General features: G+C 42.9%; 45 non-coding genes across 45 annotated transcripts; all 45 read left to right on the forward strand.

Annotated features, from left to right (window-relative positions):
• The first annotated feature begins 191 nt into the window (after window positions 1-191).
• TRNAG-UCC (transfer RNA glycine (anticodon UCC)) lies at window positions 192-263 on the forward strand. Its single transcript has one exon. It is a non-coding gene; the product is annotated as a tRNA-Gly (tRNA).
• Window positions 264-767: 504 nt separating this feature from the next.
• On the forward strand, window positions 768-838 carry TRNAV-UAC (transfer RNA valine (anticodon UAC)). Its single transcript has one exon. It is a non-coding gene; the product is annotated as a tRNA-Val (tRNA).
• A 790-nt stretch (window positions 839-1,628) lies between these two features.
• Window positions 1,629-1,700, forward strand: TRNAG-UCC (transfer RNA glycine (anticodon UCC)). The gene has a single exon. It is a non-coding gene; the product is annotated as a tRNA-Gly (tRNA).
• Window positions 1,701-1,772: 72 nt separating this feature from the next.
• Window positions 1,773-1,844, forward strand: TRNAG-UCC (transfer RNA glycine (anticodon UCC)). Its single transcript has one exon. It is a non-coding gene; the product is annotated as a tRNA-Gly (tRNA).
• A 72-nt stretch (window positions 1,845-1,916) lies between these two features.
• Window positions 1,917-1,988, forward strand: TRNAG-UCC (transfer RNA glycine (anticodon UCC)). The gene has a single exon. It is a non-coding gene; the product is annotated as a tRNA-Gly (tRNA).
• Window positions 1,989-2,060: 72 nt separating this feature from the next.
• Window positions 2,061-2,132, forward strand: TRNAG-UCC (transfer RNA glycine (anticodon UCC)). Its single transcript has one exon. It is a non-coding gene; the product is annotated as a tRNA-Gly (tRNA).
• Window positions 2,133-2,204: 72 nt separating this feature from the next.
• On the forward strand, window positions 2,205-2,276 carry TRNAE-UUC (transfer RNA glutamic acid (anticodon UUC)). Its single transcript has one exon. It is a non-coding gene; the product is annotated as a tRNA-Glu (tRNA).
• A 504-nt stretch (window positions 2,277-2,780) lies between these two features.
• Window positions 2,781-2,852, forward strand: TRNAG-UCC (transfer RNA glycine (anticodon UCC)). The gene has a single exon. It is a non-coding gene; the product is annotated as a tRNA-Gly (tRNA).
• A 72-nt stretch (window positions 2,853-2,924) lies between these two features.
• TRNAG-UCC (transfer RNA glycine (anticodon UCC)) lies at window positions 2,925-2,996 on the forward strand. The gene has a single exon. It is a non-coding gene; the product is annotated as a tRNA-Gly (tRNA).
• A 72-nt stretch (window positions 2,997-3,068) lies between these two features.
• Window positions 3,069-3,140, forward strand: TRNAG-UCC (transfer RNA glycine (anticodon UCC)). The gene has a single exon. It is a non-coding gene; the product is annotated as a tRNA-Gly (tRNA).
• Window positions 3,141-3,211: 71 nt separating this feature from the next.
• On the forward strand, window positions 3,212-3,283 carry TRNAG-UCC (transfer RNA glycine (anticodon UCC)). Its single transcript has one exon. It is a non-coding gene; the product is annotated as a tRNA-Gly (tRNA).
• Window positions 3,284-3,642: 359 nt separating this feature from the next.
• Window positions 3,643-3,714, forward strand: TRNAG-UCC (transfer RNA glycine (anticodon UCC)). The gene has a single exon. It is a non-coding gene; the product is annotated as a tRNA-Gly (tRNA).
• A 215-nt stretch (window positions 3,715-3,929) lies between these two features.
• Window positions 3,930-4,001, forward strand: TRNAG-UCC (transfer RNA glycine (anticodon UCC)). The gene has a single exon. It is a non-coding gene; the product is annotated as a tRNA-Gly (tRNA).
• Window positions 4,002-5,367: 1,366 nt separating this feature from the next.
• On the forward strand, window positions 5,368-5,439 carry TRNAG-UCC (transfer RNA glycine (anticodon UCC)). Its single transcript has one exon. It is a non-coding gene; the product is annotated as a tRNA-Gly (tRNA).
• A 216-nt stretch (window positions 5,440-5,655) lies between these two features.
• Window positions 5,656-5,727, forward strand: TRNAG-UCC (transfer RNA glycine (anticodon UCC)). Its single transcript has one exon. It is a non-coding gene; the product is annotated as a tRNA-Gly (tRNA).
• Window positions 5,728-5,799: 72 nt separating this feature from the next.
• On the forward strand, window positions 5,800-5,871 carry TRNAG-UCC (transfer RNA glycine (anticodon UCC)). Its single transcript has one exon. It is a non-coding gene; the product is annotated as a tRNA-Gly (tRNA).
• Window positions 5,872-5,943: 72 nt separating this feature from the next.
• On the forward strand, window positions 5,944-6,015 carry TRNAG-UCC (transfer RNA glycine (anticodon UCC)). The gene has a single exon. It is a non-coding gene; the product is annotated as a tRNA-Gly (tRNA).
• A 72-nt stretch (window positions 6,016-6,087) lies between these two features.
• On the forward strand, window positions 6,088-6,159 carry TRNAG-UCC (transfer RNA glycine (anticodon UCC)). Its single transcript has one exon. It is a non-coding gene; the product is annotated as a tRNA-Gly (tRNA).
• A 504-nt stretch (window positions 6,160-6,663) lies between these two features.
• TRNAG-UCC (transfer RNA glycine (anticodon UCC)) lies at window positions 6,664-6,735 on the forward strand. The gene has a single exon. It is a non-coding gene; the product is annotated as a tRNA-Gly (tRNA).
• A 72-nt stretch (window positions 6,736-6,807) lies between these two features.
• Window positions 6,808-6,879, forward strand: TRNAG-UCC (transfer RNA glycine (anticodon UCC)). Its single transcript has one exon. It is a non-coding gene; the product is annotated as a tRNA-Gly (tRNA).
• Window positions 6,880-7,671: 792 nt separating this feature from the next.
• TRNAG-UCC (transfer RNA glycine (anticodon UCC)) lies at window positions 7,672-7,743 on the forward strand. Its single transcript has one exon. It is a non-coding gene; the product is annotated as a tRNA-Gly (tRNA).
• Window positions 7,744-7,959: 216 nt separating this feature from the next.
• On the forward strand, window positions 7,960-8,030 carry TRNAV-UAC (transfer RNA valine (anticodon UAC)). Its single transcript has one exon. It is a non-coding gene; the product is annotated as a tRNA-Val (tRNA).
• Window positions 8,031-8,964: 934 nt separating this feature from the next.
• TRNAG-UCC (transfer RNA glycine (anticodon UCC)) lies at window positions 8,965-9,036 on the forward strand. The gene has a single exon. It is a non-coding gene; the product is annotated as a tRNA-Gly (tRNA).
• Window positions 9,037-9,108: 72 nt separating this feature from the next.
• TRNAG-UCC (transfer RNA glycine (anticodon UCC)) lies at window positions 9,109-9,180 on the forward strand. Its single transcript has one exon. It is a non-coding gene; the product is annotated as a tRNA-Gly (tRNA).
• Window positions 9,181-9,252: 72 nt separating this feature from the next.
• On the forward strand, window positions 9,253-9,324 carry TRNAG-UCC (transfer RNA glycine (anticodon UCC)). The gene has a single exon. It is a non-coding gene; the product is annotated as a tRNA-Gly (tRNA).
• Window positions 9,325-9,396: 72 nt separating this feature from the next.
• Window positions 9,397-9,468, forward strand: TRNAG-UCC (transfer RNA glycine (anticodon UCC)). Its single transcript has one exon. It is a non-coding gene; the product is annotated as a tRNA-Gly (tRNA).
• Window positions 9,469-9,972: 504 nt separating this feature from the next.
• On the forward strand, window positions 9,973-10,044 carry TRNAG-UCC (transfer RNA glycine (anticodon UCC)). The gene has a single exon. It is a non-coding gene; the product is annotated as a tRNA-Gly (tRNA).
• A 72-nt stretch (window positions 10,045-10,116) lies between these two features.
• Window positions 10,117-10,188, forward strand: TRNAG-UCC (transfer RNA glycine (anticodon UCC)). Its single transcript has one exon. It is a non-coding gene; the product is annotated as a tRNA-Gly (tRNA).
• Window positions 10,189-10,260: 72 nt separating this feature from the next.
• TRNAG-UCC (transfer RNA glycine (anticodon UCC)) lies at window positions 10,261-10,332 on the forward strand. The gene has a single exon. It is a non-coding gene; the product is annotated as a tRNA-Gly (tRNA).
• Window positions 10,333-10,403: 71 nt separating this feature from the next.
• Window positions 10,404-10,475, forward strand: TRNAG-UCC (transfer RNA glycine (anticodon UCC)). Its single transcript has one exon. It is a non-coding gene; the product is annotated as a tRNA-Gly (tRNA).
• Window positions 10,476-10,979: 504 nt separating this feature from the next.
• On the forward strand, window positions 10,980-11,051 carry TRNAG-UCC (transfer RNA glycine (anticodon UCC)). The gene has a single exon. It is a non-coding gene; the product is annotated as a tRNA-Gly (tRNA).
• A 934-nt stretch (window positions 11,052-11,985) lies between these two features.
• TRNAG-UCC (transfer RNA glycine (anticodon UCC)) lies at window positions 11,986-12,057 on the forward strand. The gene has a single exon. It is a non-coding gene; the product is annotated as a tRNA-Gly (tRNA).
• A 72-nt stretch (window positions 12,058-12,129) lies between these two features.
• TRNAG-UCC (transfer RNA glycine (anticodon UCC)) lies at window positions 12,130-12,201 on the forward strand. Its single transcript has one exon. It is a non-coding gene; the product is annotated as a tRNA-Gly (tRNA).
• A 216-nt stretch (window positions 12,202-12,417) lies between these two features.
• TRNAG-UCC (transfer RNA glycine (anticodon UCC)) lies at window positions 12,418-12,489 on the forward strand. The gene has a single exon. It is a non-coding gene; the product is annotated as a tRNA-Gly (tRNA).
• A 1,937-nt stretch (window positions 12,490-14,426) lies between these two features.
• On the forward strand, window positions 14,427-14,498 carry TRNAG-UCC (transfer RNA glycine (anticodon UCC)). The gene has a single exon. It is a non-coding gene; the product is annotated as a tRNA-Gly (tRNA).
• A 791-nt stretch (window positions 14,499-15,289) lies between these two features.
• TRNAG-UCC (transfer RNA glycine (anticodon UCC)) lies at window positions 15,290-15,361 on the forward strand. Its single transcript has one exon. It is a non-coding gene; the product is annotated as a tRNA-Gly (tRNA).
• A 72-nt stretch (window positions 15,362-15,433) lies between these two features.
• On the forward strand, window positions 15,434-15,505 carry TRNAG-UCC (transfer RNA glycine (anticodon UCC)). Its single transcript has one exon. It is a non-coding gene; the product is annotated as a tRNA-Gly (tRNA).
• A 210-nt stretch (window positions 15,506-15,715) lies between these two features.
• TRNAG-UCC (transfer RNA glycine (anticodon UCC)) lies at window positions 15,716-15,787 on the forward strand. The gene has a single exon. It is a non-coding gene; the product is annotated as a tRNA-Gly (tRNA).
• A 72-nt stretch (window positions 15,788-15,859) lies between these two features.
• TRNAG-UCC (transfer RNA glycine (anticodon UCC)) lies at window positions 15,860-15,931 on the forward strand. The gene has a single exon. It is a non-coding gene; the product is annotated as a tRNA-Gly (tRNA).
• Window positions 15,932-16,145: 214 nt separating this feature from the next.
• TRNAG-UCC (transfer RNA glycine (anticodon UCC)) lies at window positions 16,146-16,217 on the forward strand. Its single transcript has one exon. It is a non-coding gene; the product is annotated as a tRNA-Gly (tRNA).
• Window positions 16,218-16,289: 72 nt separating this feature from the next.
• On the forward strand, window positions 16,290-16,361 carry TRNAG-UCC (transfer RNA glycine (anticodon UCC)). Its single transcript has one exon. It is a non-coding gene; the product is annotated as a tRNA-Gly (tRNA).
• Window positions 16,362-16,571: 210 nt separating this feature from the next.
• Window positions 16,572-16,643, forward strand: TRNAG-UCC (transfer RNA glycine (anticodon UCC)). Its single transcript has one exon. It is a non-coding gene; the product is annotated as a tRNA-Gly (tRNA).
• Window positions 16,644-17,291: 648 nt separating this feature from the next.
• Window positions 17,292-17,363, forward strand: TRNAG-UCC (transfer RNA glycine (anticodon UCC)). The gene has a single exon. It is a non-coding gene; the product is annotated as a tRNA-Gly (tRNA).
• Window positions 17,364-17,721: 358 nt separating this feature from the next.
• Window positions 17,722-17,793, forward strand: TRNAG-UCC (transfer RNA glycine (anticodon UCC)). The gene has a single exon. It is a non-coding gene; the product is annotated as a tRNA-Gly (tRNA).
• Window positions 17,794-17,865: 72 nt separating this feature from the next.
• On the forward strand, window positions 17,866-17,937 carry TRNAG-UCC (transfer RNA glycine (anticodon UCC)). Its single transcript has one exon. It is a non-coding gene; the product is annotated as a tRNA-Gly (tRNA).
• The last annotated feature ends 27 nt before the right edge of the window (window positions 17,938-17,964 follow it).

Consider the following 17,964-nt stretch of genomic DNA (forward strand, 5'->3'; position numbering starts at 1 on the left):
CCAGTGTATCGCTGTGAATCTCAATATTTGTCACTATACACCATATTGCGATTGTGGTATAGTGGTAAGCATAGCTACCTTCCAAGCAGTTGACCCGGGTTCGATTCCCGGCCATCGCACGAGACTTTATCTTTATATGTTATTCCAGTGTTTCGCTATGAATTATAATATTTGTCACTATACATCATATCGCGATGGTGGTATAGTGGTGAGCATAGCTGCCTTCCAAGCAGTTGACCCGGGTTCGATTCCCGGCCATCGCACGAGACTGTTTCTTTATATGTTATTCCAGTGTATCGCTATGAATTATAATATTTGTCACTATACATCATATCGCGATGGTGGTATGGTGGTGAGCATAGCTGCCTTCCAAGCAGTTGACCCGGTTTCGATTCCCGGCCATCGCACGAGACTGTATCTTTATATGTTATTCAAGTGTATCGCTATGAATTATAATATTTGTCACTATACATCATAACGCGATGGTGGTATAGTGGTGAGCATAGCTCCCTTCCAAGCAGTTGACCCGGGTTCGATTCCCGGCCATCGCACGAGACTGTATCTTTATATGTTATTCCAGTGTATCGCTATGAATTATAATATTTGTCACTATACATCATAACGCGATGGTGGTATAGTGGTGAGCATAGCTCCCTTCCAAGCAGTTGACCCGGGTTCGATTCCCGGCCATCGCACGATACTGTATCTTTATATGTTATTCCAGTGTATCGCTATGAATTATAATATTTGTCACTATACATCATATCGCGATGGTGGTATAGTGGTGAGCATAGCTGCCTTACAAGCAGTTGACCGGGTTCGATTCCCGGCCATCGCACGGGACTGTATCTTTATATGTTATTCCAGTGTATCGCTATGAATCACAATATTTGTCACTATACATCATATTGCGATGGTGGTATAGTGGTAAGCATAGCTACCTTCCAAGCAGTTGACCCGGGTTCGATTACCCGCCATCGCAAGGGACTGTATCTTTATATGTTATTCCAGTGTATCGCTATGAATCATTATATTTGTCACCATTCATCATATCGCGATGGTGGTATAGTGGTGAGCATAGCTGCCTTCCAAGCAGTTGACCCGGTTTCTATTCCCGGCCATCGAACGAGACTGTATCTTTATATGTTATTCCAGTGTATCGCTATGAATTATAATATTTGTCACTATTCATCATAACGCGATGGTGGTATAGTGGTGAGTATAGCTGCCTTCCAAGCATTTGACCCGGGTTCGAACCCGGCCATCGTACGAGACTTTATCTTTATATGTTATTCCAGTGTATCGCTATGAATTATAATATTGGTCACTATACAACATATCGCGTTGGTGGTATAGTGGTGAGCATATCTGCCTTCCAAGCAGTTGACCCGGTTTCTATTCCCGGCCATCGAACGAGACTGTATCTTTATATGTTATTCCAGTGTATCGCTTTAAATTATAATATTTGTCACTATACATCATATCGCGATGGTGGTATAGTGGTGAGCATAGGTGCCTTCCAAGCATTTGACCCGGGGTCGAACCCGGCCATCGCACGGGACTGTATCTTTATATGTTATTCCAGTGTATCGCTATGAATTATAATATATAATACCATATAACATATCGCGATGGTGGTATAGTGGTGAGCATAGCTGCCTTCCAAGCAGTTGACCCGGGTTCGATTCCCGGCCATCGCACGAGACTTTATCTTTATATGTTATTCCAGTGTATCGCTATGAATTATAATATTTGTCACTATATATCATATCGCGATGGTGGTATAGTGGTGAGCATAGCTGCCTTCCAAGCAGTTGACCCGGGTTCGATTCCCGGCCATCGCACGAGACTGTATCTTTATATGTTATTCCAGTGAATCGCTATAAATTATAATATTTGTCACTATACATCATATCGCGATGGTGGTATAGTGGTGAGCATAGCTGCCTTCCAAGCAGTTGACCCGGGTTCGATTCCCGGCCATCGCACGAGATTGTATCTTTATATGTTATTCCAGTGTATCGCTATGAATGATAATATTTGTCACTTTACATCATATCGCGATGGTGGTATAGTGGTGAGCATAACTGCCTTCCAAGCAGTTGACCCGGGTTCGATTCCCGGCCATCGCACGAGACTGTATCTTTATATGTTATTCCAGTGTATCGCTATGAATTATAATATTTGTCACTTTACATCATATCGCGATGGTGGTATAGTGGTGAGGATAGCTGCCTTTCAAGCAGTTGACCCGGGTTCGATTCCCGGCCATCGCACGAGACTTTATCTTTATATGTTATTCCAGTGTATCGCTATGAATTATAATATTTGTCACTGTAAATCATATCGCGATGGTGGTATAGTGGTGAGCATAGCTGCCTTCCAAGCAGTTGATCCGGTTTCGATTCCCGGCCATCGCACGAGAATTTATATTTATATGTTATTCCAGTGTATCGCTATGAATTATAATATTTGTCAATATACATCATATCGCGATGGTGGTATAGTGGTGAGCGTAGCTGCCTTCCAAGCAGTTGACCCAGGTTCGATTACCGGCCATCGCACTAGACTTTATCTTTATATGTTATTCCAGTGTATCGCTATGAATTATAATATTTGTCACTATATATCATATCGTGATGGTGGTATAGTGGTGAGCATAGCTGCCTTCCAAGCAGTTGACCCGGGTTCGATTCCCGGCCATCGCTCGAGACTTTATCTTTATATGTTATTCCAGTGTATCGCTATGAATTATAATATTTGTCACTATACATCATGTCGCGATGGTGGTATAGTGGTGAGCATAGCTGCCTTCCAAGCAGTTGACCCGGGTTCGATTCCCGGCCATCGCACGAGACTTTATCTTTATATGTTATTCCAGTGTATCGCTAAGAATTATAATATTTGTCACTATACATCATATCGCGATGGTGATATAGTGGTGAGCATAGCTGCCTTCCAAGCAGTTGACCCGGGTTCGATTCCCGGCCATCGCACGAGACTGTATCTTTATATGTTATTCCAGTGTATCGCTATGAATTATAATATTTGTCATTTTACATCATATCGCGATGGTGGTATAGTGGTGAGCATAGCTGCCTTCCAAGCAGTTGACCCGGGTTCGATTCCCGGCCATCGCACGAGACTATATCTTTATATGTTATTCCAGTGTATCGCTAGAATTATAATATTTGTCACTTTACATCATATCGCGATGGTGGTATAGTGGTGAGCATAGCTGCCTTCCAAGCAGTTGACCTGGGTTCGATTCCCGGCCATCGCACGAGACTTTATATTTATATGTTATTCCAGTGTATCGCTATGAATTATAATATTTGTCACTACACATCATATCGCGATGGTGATATAGTGGTGAGCATAGCTGCCTTCCAAACAGTTGACCCGGGTTCGATTCCCGGCCATCGCACGAGCATTTATCTTTATAAGTTATTCCAGTGTATCGCTATGAATTATAATATTTGTCACTATACATCATATCGCGATGGTGGTATAGTGGTGAGCATAGCTGCCTTCCAAGCAGTTGACCGTGTTCGATTCCCGGCCATCGCACGGGACTGTATCTTTATATGTTATTTCAGTGTATCGCTATGAATTATAATATTTGTCACTATACATCATATCGCGATGGTGGTATAGTGGTGAGCATAGCTGCCTTCCAAGCAGTTGACCCGGGTTCGATTCCCGGCCATCGCACGAGCATTTATCTTTATAAGTTATTCCAGTGTATCGCTATGAATTATAATATTTGTCACTATACATCATATCGCGATGGTGGTATAGTGGTGAGCATAGCTGCCTTCCAAGCAGTTGACCGGGTTCGATTCCCGGCCATCGCACGGGACTGTATCTTTATATGTTATTTCAGTGTATCGCTATGAATTATAATATTTGTCACTATACATCATATCGCGATGGTGGTATAGTGGTGAGCATAGCTGCCTTCCAAGCAGTTGACCCGGGTTCGATTCCCGGCCATCGCACGGGACTGTATCTATATATGTTATTCCAGTGTATCGCTATGAATCACAATATTTGTTATTATACACCATATTGCGATGGTGGTATAGTGGTAAGCATAGCTACCTTCCAAGCAGTTGACCCGGGTTCGATTCCCGGCCAGCGCACGAGACTTTATCTTTATATGTTATTCCAGTGTTTCGCTATGAATTATAATATTTGTCACTATACATCATATCGCGATGGTGGTATAGTGGTGAGCATAGCTGCCTTCCAAGCAGTTGACCCGGGTTCGATTCTCGGCCATCGCACGAGACAGTATCTTTATATGTTATTCCAGTGTATCGCTATGAATTATAATATTTGTCACTATATATCATATCGCGATGGAGGTATAGTGGTGAGTATAACTGCCTTCCAAGCAGTTGACCCGGGTTCGATTCCCGGCCATCGCACGAGACTTTATCTTTATATGTTATTCCAGTGTATCGCTATGAATTATAATATTGGTCACTATACAACATATCGCGTTGGTGGTATAGTGGTGAGCATAGCTGCCTTCCAAGCAGTTGACATGGGTTCGATTCCCGGCCATCGCACGGGACTGTATCTTTATATGTTATTCCAGTGTATCGCTATGAATTATAATATTTGTCACCATATAACATATCACGATGGTGGTATAGTGGTGAGCATAGCTGCCTTCCAAGCAGTTGACCCGGGTTCGATTCCCGGCCAGCGCACGAGACTTTATCTTTATATGTTATTCCAGTGTTTCGCTATGAATTATAATATTGGTCACTATACATCATATTGTGATGGTGGTATAGTGGTAAGCATAGCTGCCTTCCAAGGGTTGACCGGGTTCGATTCCCGGCCATCGCACGGGACTGTATCTTTATATGTTATTCCAGTGTATCGCTATGAATCACAATATTTGTCACTATACACCATATTGCGATGGTGGTATAGTGGTGAGCATAGCTGCCTTCCAAGCAGTTGACCCGGTTTCGATTCCCGGCCATCGCACGAGACTTTATATTTATATGTTATTCCAGTGTATCGCTATGAATTATAATATTTGTCACTATACATCATATCGCGATGGTGGTATCATGGTGAGCATAGCTGCCTTCCAAGCAGTTGACCCGGGTTCGATTCCCGGCCATCGCACGAGACTTTATCTTTATATGTTATTCCAGTGTATCGCTATGAATTATAATATTTGTCACTATACATCATATCGCGATGGTGGTATAGTGGTGAGCATAGCTGCCTTCCAAGCAGTTGACACGGGTTCGATTCCCGGCCATCGCACGAGACTGTATCTTTATATGTTATTCCAGTGTATCGCTATGAATTATAATATTTGTCATTTTACATCATATCGCGATGGTGGTGTAGTGGTGAGCATAGCTGCCTTCCAAGCAGTTGACCCGGGTTCGATTCCCGGCCATAGCACGAGACTTTATCTTTATATCATATTCCAGTGTATCGCTATGAATCACAATATTTGTCACTATACACCATATTGCGATGGTGGTATAGTGGTAAGCATAGCTACCTTCCAAGCAGTTGACCCGGGTTCGATTCCCGGCCATTGCACGAGACTTTATCTTTATATGTTATTCCAGTGTATCGCTATGAATTATAATATTTGTCACTTTACATCATATCGCGATGGTGGTATAGTGGTGAGCATAGCTGCCTTCCAAGCAGTTGACCCGGGTTCGATTCCCGGCCATCGCACGAGACTTTATATTTATATGTTATTCCAGTGTATCGCTATAAATTATAATATTTGTCACTGTACATCATATCGCGATGGTGGTATAGTGGTGAGCATAGCTGCCTTCCAAGCAGTTGACCCGGGTTCGATTCCCGGCCATCGCACGAGACTTTATCTTTATATGTTATTCCAGTGTATCGCTATGAATTATAATATTTGTCACTTTACATCATATCGCGATGGTGGTATAGTGGTGAGCATAGCTGCCTTCCAAGCAGTTGAACCGGGTTCGATTCCCGGCCATCGCACGAGACTTTATATTTATATGTTATTCCAGTGTATCGCTATAAATTATAATATTTGTCACTGTACATCATATCGCGATGGTGGTATAGTGGTGAGCATAGCTGCCTTCCAAGCAGTTGACCCGGGTTCGATTCCCGGCCATCGCACGAGACTTTATCTTTATATGTTATTCCAGTGTATCGCTATGAATTATAATATTTGTCACTATACATCATATCGCGATGGTGGTATAGTGCTGAGCATAGCTGCCTTCCAAGCAGTTGACCCGATTTCGATTCCCGGCCATCGCACGAGACTTTATCTTTATATGTTATTCCAGTGTATCGCTATGAATTATAATATTTGTCACTGTACATCATATCGCGATGGTGGTATCATGGTGAGCATAGCTGCCTTCCAAGCAGTTGACCCGGGTTCGATTCCCGGCCATCGCACGAGACTGTATCTTTATATATTATTCCAGTGTATCGCTATGAATTATAATATTTGTCACTTAACATCATATCGCGATGGTGGTAAGGTGGTGAGCATAGCTGCCTTCCAAGCAGTTGACCCGGTTTCGATTCCCGGCCATCGCACGAGACTTTATCTTTATATGTTATTCCAGTGTATCGCTATGAATTATAATATTTGTCACTATACATCATATCGCGATGGTGGTATAGTGGTGAGCATAGCTGCCTTCCAAGCAGTTGACCCGGGTTCGATTCCCGGCCATCGCACGAGACTTTATCTTTATATGTTATTCCAGTGTATCGCTTTGAATTATAATATTTGTCACTGTACATCACATCGCGATGGTGGTATAGTGGTGAGCATAGCTGCCTTCCAAGCAGTTGACCCGGGTTCGATTCCCGGCCATCGCACGAGACTTTATCTTTATATGTTATTCCAGTGTATCGCTATGAATTATAATATTTGTCACTGTACATCATATCGCGATGGTGGTATAGTGGTGAGCATAGCTGCCTTCCAAGCAGTTGACCCGGTTTCGATTCCCGGCCATCGCACGAGACTTTATATTTATATGTTATTCCAGTGTATCGCTATGAATTATAATATTTGTCACTATACAACATGTCGCGATGGTTGTATAGTGGTGAGCATAGCTGCCTTCCAAGCAGTTGACCCGGGTTCGATTCCCGGCCATCGCACGAGACTTTATCTTTATATGTTATTCCAGTGTATCGCTATGAATTATAATATTTGTCACTATACATCATATCGCGATGGTGGTATAGTGTTGAGCATAGCTGCCTTCCAAGCAGTTGACCCGGGTTCGATTCCCGGCCATCGCACGAGACTTTATCTTTATATGTTATTCCAGTGTATCGCTATGAATTATAATATTTGTCACTGTACATCATATCGCGATGGTGGTATATTGGTGAGCATAGCTGCCTTCCAAGCAGTTGACCCGGGTTCGATTCCCGGCCATCGCACGAGACTTTATCTTTATATGTTATTCCAGTGTATCGCTATGAATCTCAATATTTGTCACTATACACCATATTGCGATGGTGGTATGGTGGTAAGCATAGCTACCTTCCAAGCAGTAGACCCGGGTTCGATTCCCGGCCATCGCACGAGACTTTATCTTTATATGTTATTCCTGTGTTTCGCTATGAATTATAATATTTGTCACTATACATCATATCGCGATGGTGGTATAGTGGTGAGCATAGCTGCCTTCCAAGCAGTTGACCCGGGTTCGATTCCCGGCCATCGCACGAGACTGTTTCTTTATATGTTATTCCAGTGTATCGCTATGAATTATAATATTTGTCACTATACATCATAACGCGATGGTGGTATAGTGGTGAGCATAGCTCCCTTCCAAGCAGTTGACCCGGGTTCGATTCCCGGCCATCGCACGAGACTGTATCTTTATATGTTATTCCAGTGTATCGCTATGAATTATAATATTTGTCACTTTACATCATATCGCGATGGTGGTATAGTGGTGAGCATAGCTGCCTTACAAGCAGTTGACCGGGTTCGATTCCCGGCCATCGCACGGGACTGTATCTTTATATGTTATTCCAGTGTATCGCTATGAATCACAATATTTGTCACTATACATCATATTGCGATGGTGGTATAGTGGTAAGCATAGCTACCTTCCAAGCAGTTGACCCGGGTTCGATTACCCGCCATCGCAAGGGACTGTATCTTTATATGTTATTCCAGTGTATCGCTATGAATCATTATATTTGTCACCATTCATCATATCGCGATGGTGGTATAGTGGTGAGCATAGCTGCCTTCCAAGCAGTTGACCCGGTTTCTATTCCCGGCCATCGAACGAGACTGTATCTTTATATGTTATTCCAGTGTATCGCTATGAATTATAATATTTGTCACTATTCATCATAACGCGATGGTGGTATAGTGGTGAGTATAGCTGCCTTCCAAGCATTTGACCCGGGTTCGAACCCGGCCATCGTACGAGACTTTATCTTTATATGTTATTCCAGTGTATCGCTATGAATTATAATATTGGTCACTATACAACATATCGCGTTGGTGGTATAGTGGTGAGCATATCTGCCTTCCAAGCAGTTGACCCGGTTTCTATACCCGGCCATCGAACGAGACTGTATCTTTATATGTTATTCCAGTGTATCGCTATAAATTATAATATTTGTCACTATACATCATATCGCGATGGTGGTATAGTGGTGAGCATAGGTGCCTTCCAAGCATTTGACCCGGGGTCGAACCCGGCCATCGCACGGGACTGTATCTTTATATGTTATTCCAGTGTATCGCTATGAATTATAATATATAATACCATATAACATATCGCGATGGTGGTATAGTGGTGAGAATAGCTGCCTTCCAAGCAGTTGACCCGGGTACGATTCCCGGCCATCGCACGAGACTTTATCTTTATATGTTATTCCAGTGTATCGCTATGAATTATAATATTTGTCACTATATATCATATCGCGATGGTGGTATAGTGGTGAGCATAGCTGCCTTCCAAGCAGTTGACCCGGGTTCGATTCCCGGCCATCGCACGAGACTGTATCTTTATATGTTATTCCAGTGTATCGCTATGAATGATAATATTTGTCACTTTACATCATATCGCGATGGTGGTATAGTGGTGAGCATAACTGCCTTCCAAGCAGTTGACCCGGGTTCGATTCCCGGCCATCGCACGAGATTGTATCTTTATATGTTATTCCAGTGTATCGCTATGAATGATAATATTTGTCACTTTACATCATATCGCGATGGTGGTATAGTGGTGAGCATAACTGCCTTCCAAGCAGTTGACCCGGGTTCGATTCCCGGCCATCGCACGAGACTGTATCTTTATATGTTATTCCAGTGTATCGCTATGAATTATAATATTTGTCACTTTACATCATATCGCGATGGTGGTATAGTGGTGAGGATAGCTGCCTTCCAAGCAGTTGACCCGGGTTCGATTCCCGGCCATCGCACGAGACTTTATCTTTATATGTTATTCCAGTGTATCGCTATGAATTATAATATTTGTCACTGTAAATCATATCGCGATGGTGGTATAGTGGTGAGCATAGCTGCCTTCCAAGCAGTTGATCCGGTTTCGATTCCCGGCCATCGCACGAGAATTTATATTTATATGTTATACCAGTGTATCGCTATGAATTATAATATTTGTCAATATACATCATATCGCGATGGTGGTATAGTGGTGAGCGTAGATGCCTTCCAAGCAGTTGACCCAGGTTCGATTACCGGCCATCGCACTAGACTTTATCTTTATATGTTATTCCAGTGTATCGCTATGAATTATAATATTTGTCACTATATATCATATCGTGATGGTGGTATAGTGGTGAGCATAGCTGCCTTCCAAGCAGGTGACCCGGGTTCGATTCCCGGCCATCGCTCGAGACTTTATCTTTATATGTTATTCCAGTGTATCGCTATGAATTATAATATTTGTCACTATAAATCATATCGCGATGGTGGTATAGTGGTGAGCATAGCTGCCTTCCAAGCAGTTGACCTGGGTTCGATTCCCGGCCATCGCACGAGACTTTATCTTTATATGTTATTCCAGTGTATCGCTAAGAATTATAATATTTGTCACTATACATCATATCGCGATGGTGATATAGTGGTGAGCATAGCTGCCTTCCAAGCAGTTGACCCGGGTTCGATTCCCGGCCATCGCACGAGACTGTATCTTTATATGTTATTCCAGTGTATCGCAATGAATTATAATATTTGTCACTTTACATCATATCGCGATGGTGGTATAGTGGTGAGCATAGCTGCCTTCCAAGCAGTTGACCCGGGTTCGATTCCCGGCCATCGCACGAGACTATATCTTTATATGTTATTCCAGTGTATCGCTAGAATTATAATATTTGTCACTTTACATCATGTCGCGATGGTGGTATAGTGGTGAGCATAGCTGCCTTCCAAGCAGTTGACCTGGGTTCGATTCCCGGCCATCGCACGAGACTTTATCTTTATATGTTATTCCAGTGTATCGCTATGAATTATAATATTTGTCACTGTACATCATATCGCGATGGTGGTATAGTGGTGAGCATAGCTGCCTTCCAAGCAGTTGACCCGGTTTCGATTCCCGGCCATCGCACGAGACTTTATATTTATATGTTATTCCAGTGTATCGCTATGAATTATAATATTTGTCACTATACATCATATCGCGATGGTGGTATAGTGGTGAGCATAGCTGCCTTCCAAACAGTTGACCCGGGTTCGATTCCCGGCCATCGCACGAGCATTTATCTTTATAAGTTATTCCAGTGTATCGCTATGAATTATAATATTTGTCACTATACATCATATCGCGATGGTGGTATAGTGTTGAGCATAGCTGCCTTCCAAACAGTTGACCCGGGTTCGATTCCCGGCCATCGCACGGGACTGTATCTTTATATGTTATTTCAGTGTATCGCTATGAATTATAATATTTGTCACTATTCATCATATCGCGATGGTGGTATAGTGGTGAGCATAGCTGCCTTCCAAGCAGTTGACCCGGGTTCGATTCCCGGCCATCGCACGGGACTGTATCTATATATGTTATTCCAGTGTATCGCTATGAATCACAATATTTGTTATTATACACCATATTGCGATGGTGGTATAGTGGTAAGCATAGCTACCTTCCAAGCAGTTGACCCGGGTTCGATTCCCGGCCAGCGCACGAGACTTTATCTTTATATGTTATTCCAGTGTTTCGCTATGAATTATAATATTTGTCACTATACATCATATCGCGATGGTGGTATAGTGGTGAGCATAGCTGCCTTCCAAGCAGTTGACCCGGGTTCGATTCTCGGCCATCGCACGAGACTGTATCTTTATATGTTATTCCAGTGTATCGCTATGAATTATAATATTTGTCACTATATATCATATCGCGATGGAGGTATAGTGGTGAGTATAACTGCCTTCCAAGCAGTTGACCCGGGTTCGATTCCCGGCCATCGCACGAGACTTTATCTTTATATGTTATTCCAGTGTATCGCTATGAATTATAATATTGGTCACTATACAACATATCGCGTTGGTGGTATAGTGGTGAGCATAGCTGCCTTCCAAGCAGTTGACATGGGTTCGATTCCCGGCCATCGCACGGGACTGTATCTTTATATGTTATTCCAGTGTATCGCTATGAATTATAATATTTGTCACCATATAACATATCGCGATGGTGGTATAGTGGTGAGCATAGCTGCCTTCCAAGCAGTTGACCCGGGTTCGATTCCCGGCCAGCGCACGAGACTTTATCTTTATATGTTATTCCAGTGTTTCGCTATGAATTATAATATTGGTCACTATACATCATATTGTGATGGTGGTATAGTGGTAAGCATAGCTGCCTTCCAAGGGTTGACCGGGTTCGATTCCCGGCCATCGCACGAGACTTTATATTTATATGTTATTCCAGTGTATCGCTATGAATTATAATATTTGTCACTATACATCATATCGCGATGGTGGTATAGTGGTGAGCATAGCTGCCTTCCAAGCAGTTGACCCGGGTTCGATTCCCGGCCATCGCACGAGACTTTATATTTATATGTTATTCCAGTGTATCGCTATAAATTATAATATTTGTCACTGTACATCATATCGCGATGGTGGTATAGTGGTGAGCATAGCTGCCTTCCAAGCAGTTGACCCGGGTTCGATTCCCGGCCATCGCACGAGACTTTATCTTTATATGTTATTCCAGTGTATCGCTATGAATTATAATATTTGTCACTATACATCATATCGCGATGGTGGTATAGTGCTGAGCATAGCTGCCTTCCAAGCAGTTGACCCGGGTTCGATTCCCGGCCATCGCACGAGACTTTATCTTTATATGTTATTCCAGTGTATCGCTATGAATTATAATATTTGTCACTGTACATCATATCGCGATGGTGGTATAGTGGTGAGCATAGCTGCCTTCCAAGCAGTTGACCCGGGTTCGATTCCCGGCCATCGCACGAGACTGTATCTTTATATATTATTCCAGTGTATCGCTATGAATTATAATATTTGTCACTTAACATCATATCGCGATGGTGGTAAGGTGGTGAGCATAGCTGCCTTCCAAGCAGTTGACCCGGTTTCGAATCCCGGCCATCGCACGAGACTTTATCTTTATATGTTATTCCAGTGTATCGCTATGAATTATAATATTTGTCACTATACATCATATCGCGATAGTGGTATAGTGGTGAGCATAGCTGCCTTCCAAGCAGTTGACCCGGGTTCGATTCCCGGCCATCGCACGAGACTTTATCTTTATATGTTATTCCAGTGTATCGCTTTGAATTATAATATCTGTCACTATACATCACATCGCGATGGTGGTATAGTGGTGAGCATAGCTGCCTTCCAAGAAGTTGACCCGGGTTCGATTCCCGGCCATCGCACGAGACTTTATCTTTATATGTTATTCCAGTGTATCGCTATGAATTATAATATTTGTCACTGTACATCATATCGCGATGGTGGTATAGTGGTGAGCATAGCTGCCTTCCAAGCAGTTGACCCGGTTTCGATTCCCGGCCATCGCACGAGACTTTATATTTAGATGTTATTCCAGTGTATCGCTATGAATTATAATATTTTTAACTGTACAACATGTCGCGATGGTTGTATAGTGGTGAGCATAGCTGCATTCCAAGCAGTTGACCCGGGTTCGATTCCCGGCCATCGCACGAGACTTTATCTTTATATGTTATTCGAGTGTATCGCTATGAATTATAATATTTGTCACTGTACATCATATCGCGATGGTGGTATAGTGGTGAGCATAGCTGCCTTCCAAGCAGTTGACAAGGGTTCGATTCCCGGCCATCGCACGAGACTGTATCTTTATATGTTATTCCAGTGTATCGCTATGAATTATAATATTTATCACTATACATCAATCGCGATGGTGGTATAGTGGTGAGCAAAGCTGCCTTCCAAGCAGTTGACAAGGGTTCGATTCCCGGCCATCGCACCAGACTGTATCTTTATATGTTATTCCAGTGTATCGCTATGAATTATAATATTTGTCACTATACATCAATCGCGATGGGGGTATAGTGGTGAGCATAGCTGCCTTCCAAGCAGTTGACCCGGGTTCGATTCCAGGCCATCGCACGAGACTGTATCTTTATATGTTATTCCAGTGTATCGCTATGAATTATAATATTTGTAACTATACATCATATCGCGATGGTGGTATAGTGGTGAGCATAGCTGCCTTCCAAGCAGTTGACCGGGTTCGATTCCCGGCCATCGCACGAGACTGTATCTTTATATGTTATTCCTGTGTATCGCTATGAGTTATAATATTTGTCACTACACATCATATCGCGATGGTGGTATAGTGGTGAGCAAAGCTGCCTTCCAAGCAGTTGATAAGGGTTCGATTCCCGGCCATCGCACGAGACTGTATCTTTATATGTTATTCCAGTGTATCGCTATTAATTATAATATTTGTCACTATACATCAATCGCGATGGTGGTATAGTGGTGAGCAAAGTGCCTTCCAAGCAGTTGACAAGGGTTCGATTCCCGGCCATCGCACGGGACTGTATCTTTATATGTTATTCCAGTGTATCGCTATGAATTATAATATTTGTCACTATACATCAATCGCGAGGGGGGTATAGTGGTGAGCATAGGTGCCTTCCAAGCAGTTGACCCGGGTTCGATTCCAGGCCATCGCACGAGACTGTATCTTTATATGTTATTCCAGTGTATCGTTATGAATTATAATATTGGTCATTATACATCATATTGCAATGGTGGTATAGTGGTAAGCATAGCTGCCTTCCAAGCAGTTGACCGGGTTCGATTCCCGGCCATCGTACGAGACTGTATCTTTATATGTTATTCCTGTGTATCGCTATGAGTTATAATATTTGTCACTTAACATCATATCGCGATGGTGGTATAGTGGTGAGCATAGCTGCCTTCCAAGCAGTTGACCCGGGTTCGATTCCCGGCCATCGCATGAGACTTTATCTTTATATGTTATTCCAGTGTATCGCTATGAATTATAATATTTGTCACTATACATCATATCGCGATGGTGGTATAGTGGTGAGCATAGCTGCCTTCCAAGCAATTGATCGGGTTCGATTCCCGGCCATCGCACGGGACTGTTTCTTTATATGTTATTCCAGTGTATCGCTATGAATCACAATATTTGTCACTATAAATCATATTGCGATGGTGGTATAGTGGTGAGCATAGCTGCCTTCCAAGCAGTTGACCCGGTTTCGATTCCCAGCCATCGCACGAGACTGTATCTTTATATGTTATTCCAGTGTATCGCTATGAATTATAATATTTGTCACTACACATCGTATCGCGATGGTGGTATAGCGGTGAGCATAGCTGCCTTCCAAGCAGTGGACCCGGGTTCGATTCCCGGCCCTCGCACGAGACTTTATCTTTATATGTCATTCCAGTGTATCGCTATGAATTATAATATTTGTCACTATACATCATATCGCGATGGTTGTATAGTGGTGAGCATAGCTGCCTTCCAAGCAGTGGACCCAGGTTCGATTCCTGGCCATCGCACGAGATTTTTATCTTTATATGTTATTCCAGTGTATCGCTATGAATTATAATATTTGTCACTATACATCATATCGCGATGGTGGTATAGTGGTGAGCATAGCTGCCTTCCAAGCAGTTGACCGGGTTCGATTCCCGGCCATCGCACGGGACTGTATCTTTATATGTTATTCCAGTGTATCGCTATGAATAATTATATTTGTCACCATGCATCATATCGCGATGGTGGTATAGTGGTGAGCATAGCTGCCTTCCAAGCAGTTGACCCGGGTTCGATTCCCGGCCATCGCACGAGACTTTACCTTTATATGTTATTCCAGTGTATCGCTATGAATTATAATATTTGTCACTATACATCATATCGCGATGGTGGTATAGTGGTGAGCATAGCTGCCTTCCAAGCAGTTGACCCGGGTTCGATTCCCGGCCATCGCACGAGACTGTATCTTTATATGTTATTCCAGTGTATCGCTATGAATCACAATATTTGTCACTAAACAACATATTGCGATGGTGGTATAGTGGTAAGCATAGCTACCTTCCAAGCAGTTGACACGGGTTCGATTCCCGGCCATCGCACGAGACTTTATATGTTATTCCAGTGTTTCGCTATGAATTATAATATTTGTCACTATACATCATATCGCGATGGTGGTATAGTGGTGAGCATAGCTGCCTTCCAAGCAGTTGACCCGGGTTCGACTCCCGGCCATCGCACGGGACTGTATCTATATATGTTATTCCAGTGTATCGCTATGAATCACAATATTTGTCACTACACATCGTATCGCGATGGTGGTATAGTGGTGAGCATAGCTGCCTTCCAAGCAGTGGACCCGGGTTCGATTCCCGGCCATCGCACGAGACTTTATCTTTATATGTTATTCCAGTGTATCGCTATGAATTATAATATTGGTCACTATACATCATATTGCGATGGTGGTATAGTGGTAAGCATAGCTGCCTTCCAAGGGTTGACCGGGTTTGATTCCCGGCCATCGCACGGGACTGTATCTTTATATGTTATTCCAGTGTATCGCTATGAATAATTATATTTGTCACCATGCATCATATCGCGATGGTGGTATAGTGGTGAGCATAGCTGCCTTCCAAGCAGTTGATCCGGGTTCGATTCCCGGCCATCGCACGAGACTTTACCTTTATATGTTATTCCAGTGTATCGCTATGAATTATAATATTTGTCACTATACATCATATCGCGATGGTGGTATAGTGGTGAGCATAGCTGCCTTCCAAGCAGTTGACCCGGGTTCGATTCCCGGCCATCGCACGAGACTGTATCTTTATATGTTATTCCAGTGTATCGCTATGAATCACAATATTTGTCACTAAACAACATATTGCGATGGTGGTATAGTGGTAAGCATAGCTACCTTCCAAGCAGTTGACACGGGTTCGATTCCCGGCCATCGCACGAGACTTTATATGTTATTCCAGTGTTTCGCTATGAATTATAATATTTGTCACTATACATCATATCGCGATGGTGGTATAGTGGTGAGCATAGCTGCCTTCCAAGCAGTTGACCCGGGTTCGATTCCCGGCCATCGCACGGGACTGTATCTATATATGTTATTCCAGTGTATCGCTATGAATCACAATATTTGTCATTATACACCATATCGCGATGGTGGTATAGTGGTGAGCATAGCTGCCTTCCAAGCAGTTGACCCGGGTTCGACTCCCTGCCATCGCACGGGACTGTATCTATATATGTTATTCCAGTGTATCGCTATGAATCACAATATTTGTCATTATACACCATATTGCGATGGTGGTATAGTGGTAAGCATAGCTACCTTCCAAGCAGTTGACCCGGGTTCGATTCCCGGCCATCGCACGAGACTTTATCTTTATATGTTATTCCAGTGTTTCGCTATGAATTATAATATTTGTCACTATACATCATATCGCGATGGTGGTATAGTGGTGAGCATAACAGCCTTCCAAGCAGTTGACCCGGGTTCGATTCCCGGCCATCGCACGAGACTTTATCTTTATATGTTATTCCAGTGTATCGCTATGAATTATAATATTTATCACTATACATCATATCGCGATGGTGGTATAGTGGTGAGCATAGCTGCCTTCCAACCAGTTGACCCGGGTTCGATTCCCGGCCATCGCACGAGACTGTATCTTTATATGTTATTCCAGTGTATCGCTATGAATTATAATATTTGTCACTTTACATCATATCGCGATGGTGGTATAGTGGTGAGCATAGCTGCCTTCCAAGTAGTTGACCCGGGTTCGATTCCCGGCCATCGCACGAGACTGTATCTTTATATGTTATTCCAGTGTATCGCTATGAATTATAATATTTGTCACTTTACATCATATCGCGATGGTGGTATAGTGGTGAGCATAGCTGCCTTCCAAGCAGTTGACCCGGTTTCGATTCCCGGCCATCGCACGAGACTTTATCTTTATATGTTATTCCAGTGTATCGCTATGAATTATAATATTGGTCACTATACATCATATTGCGATGGTGGTATAGTGGTAAGCATAGCTGCCTTCCAAGGGTTGACCGGGTTTGATTCCCGGCCATCGCACGGGACTGTATCTTTATATGTTATTCCAGTGTATCGCTATGAATAATTATATTTGTCACCATGCATCATATCGCGATGGTGGTATAGTGGTGAGCATAGCTGCCTTCCAAGCAGTTGACCCGGGTTCGATTCCCGGCCATCGCACGAGACTTTACCTTTATATGTTATTCCAGTGTATCGCTATGAATTATAATATTTGTCACTATACATCATATCGCGATGGTGGTATAGTGGTGAGCATAGCTGCCTTCCAAGCAGTTGACCCGGGTTCGATTCCCGGCCATCGCACGGGACTGTATCTATATATGTTATTCC

The sequence above is a fragment of the Leiobunum rupestre genome, chromosome 1 (assembly GCF_980474605.1).
Source record: "Leiobunum rupestre chromosome 1, qqLeiRupe1.1.hap1, whole genome shotgun sequence".
Classification (NCBI taxonomy): domain Eukaryota; kingdom Metazoa; phylum Arthropoda; class Arachnida; order Opiliones; family Sclerosomatidae; genus Leiobunum; species Leiobunum rupestre.